Here is a 3,005-nt window from a genome sequence, read left to right as displayed (position 1 = left end):
TTATCTCCAGCAAAGTCACAGTCTTTAGCTGCTTGTCTAAGACGAGTAACAAATTGCTGAACTGTCTCACCAGTTTTCTGTGTCAGTTGATAACATTTCTGTCTTGTGAACGCTGTGTTCACCTGTTTCACCCGTAGTCCGTTGGTTCTCCGGTGTCTGCGAGTGTGGAGAAAATGTCCTGCACATCTGTCCCAGCATGATGTAGAAACAAAGCTCTCCTCCGTTGTTTTGTAACCGCATCAACGTCASCGGACAGTATTAATCCTTTACCATCCGCGAACAGTTCAACCACCTGGTCCAGCATAGGACCTAGCGTAGCAGGCTCACTGTAGTAGTCAAACTTTGGCACAGTGTTTTCCATCTCGACGACARTAACTCACTTTTCAGATTTAACTATCGTTTTCAGACGTTACCCTCGTCGCCATTGTTCAATCTTATACTTACAACTCGTGCTAAGTTAAGATATTATACTGAGTTAAACCAACCAGACTCAGAGGTCAACTGCAACACGTCTTTACTCCATCACTGTCGCTGTAACCCCTCACATTCCTTTACTGACGTGGTGACGTCCTATCTCAGTATGTCACATCAATACACGACACTTACATCCTGATGATGTAGCAAGAGCATGATATACCGACCACCAGCCACTGGTTTAGAGGTTCATTTCATTCAGCGGATGTTCATTTAATTCAGAATTCATCTCTCTCTCTCTCTCTCTCTCTCTATAGGGATTGGTGTAGGAGTCGTGACAATCTCCAATAAGCTCCAATATGACCAGCTTCCTCTGGAGGATCAGCAAACGTGCAGAGCTGTTGTTGCCCTGAACAATAGACTAATATGAGTTGTAGTGGCAATCAATGACATCTGTTCTCTCAACGTCTGTCTTTCCGTGTCATTAAACATGAAATCTCGATTTATTTTACACACTTTCAAATGAATCTCACAATATATTAATAATATTTCATTTATGATGTCAACACACTGTAGGCTTAGAAAAGGAAAGCTGGACACATTTCTGAGGCTCCGATGCAACGAATGCATTAAATACCAACGTTTCCACAGCTAAGCTGCCTTCATCAGGGTCTCATCTATCTAACACACTGTAGGCTGTCATATCCCATAACTGCACATGACCAGGGATGTAGTTTAAAAAAGGTAGATCATCTGAATGCCATAGTGGATAGTATTGAGTGTACAGTGTGTTCTTCATGAAAAGGTCAACAGCGTAGCAGCACTACAGTACATCCCTGCATCATGTGACCTGAACTGACATACCCAGGCCAGCATGGAGTTTGTCCCTATGTGTAAACAAAACAAACTATTCAAACAGAATTTACGGGAAGAGTACTGAACACACAACACTTTCCTCCCATTCTCTCGCTCTCCTCCCTCCTCTTTTCTGCCCCTTCCTCCCCCTCTACCCCACTTTCCCCTGCGCCCCATCCCCCCTCCAACCTCTGGTAGATATGCATTCTGTCTTTTCTAGGTTAACATTTTCAACATTAACGTAAAAAATGTTTTGCCTTTTAAGAACTGGTCAATTGTAGTCTTTTAACTCCACCACCACCACTACTCTGTCTCTCTCCCTCTCTGTCTCTCTCCTCTCTGTCTCTCGGAAATCTTTCACTCTCTCCTCTCTCTCTTCCCCCCTTCTCATGCGTCTAAGTCAAACAGAGCAGGTTTTAAACACAACTTTTAGACTCGTAATCTAGCATAATACCTCACCATAGGTCTCTTATTGGGACATACAGCCAGGGAATTCAAGTCTATGCTGTGAGCAATAGCCCCAACAGTAAAACAATAACCACAGAATATTTGTAGCCAGGACCTTCAACATGGACTGGACCCCTCCGTTCATCTGGTGAGTTTGTTTGGTTACACTGTACTTGAACCCATTGGCTATAGCTAAGTGAACGGTAAACAACAACTGCTGTACGTGAGTGTGTAAAGTCAGTTGTCATAATCAGACCAGCTGCCGTGAAGGTGTATGCCATTATATTCCATTACTAGTACATTGTGTCATGTGACTAGCACGTGTGAGAATGAGTCAATGAAGTATAACCTGTTGTTTTTATTACGCAGGCATCGCCAGTGGTTTTAACGTTTATTGAGCTTGTCATCTTGAAGGATGATAAGAATATATGATCCTACAGCATCATGAGGTATGGTTTTCTCTGCTTCCTGGTCACAGATCAGAAAATAGCTGTCCTTCTGATCAGTCATCATACAGACATGTGTCAAGGGCCTGTATTTACCTCGTTGTGACACACCATCTCTCCTATACCTCCCATCTTCGCCCGCTCTCTCCTGTGTTTGCTCTGCTCCAGGCTGCTGTGTGTGTCTGCTGTGTGAGTGGTTGGCGGTTGGCCCGGTCCCTTCCAGCCGCGTACATGGGGGGTTCCATCCCCCAGTTCCCCCAGCCGTACCCTGCTGCCCTGTCACAACAGCTGGGACCTCAGTGTACCTGGGCTACCAGCTCGCAGCCAGCTTCACTCCATCTGACATCGAGCCCGTCAGCCCGACTGCATACGACTCACTCAACGGTCAGTGACTTCAAACAACACTTCACATACCTTATTATAAAATGTATTAGGGTGTATTAATGTTCTTTCACTCCGTCATTCCGGTTTTATATGACAAGAAGTTCTTGCCAAAGTTACTTGGTCAGGAGAAATTCTGCTGATGGACATCACCAGGCCAACCAGCCACTCTTGTCTCAGGCAACAGGCTTCACCTGTCTTCAGCACAGACGACAGAATCCCTGAGCCCACACAGCACTTCGGCTTCTCCGCCCATTATCAGGCCAAGGTAGTGCAAGCCCGTACCAACCTGACTGGAGATCAGATACCCTGCTCACAACGGTACTACGTACATAATCCAAGAACCGTACACCACTGTTACAACCAGAAACACCAGCAAATCTCAGGCGAAGATGATCATCACAGCTGTAATGCTAAAGCTAACCCTCCACCTTCTCTCCATATTCTTACAAGAAGAATGAT

Source organism: Salvelinus sp. IW2-2015, unplaced genomic scaffold, assembly GCF_002910315.2.
Source record: "Salvelinus sp. IW2-2015 unplaced genomic scaffold, ASM291031v2 Un_scaffold2849, whole genome shotgun sequence".
NCBI classification, from domain to species: Eukaryota; Metazoa; Chordata; class Actinopteri; order Salmoniformes; family Salmonidae; genus Salvelinus; species Salvelinus sp. IW2-2015.
Note: the sequence above shows the minus strand (reverse complement) of the source record.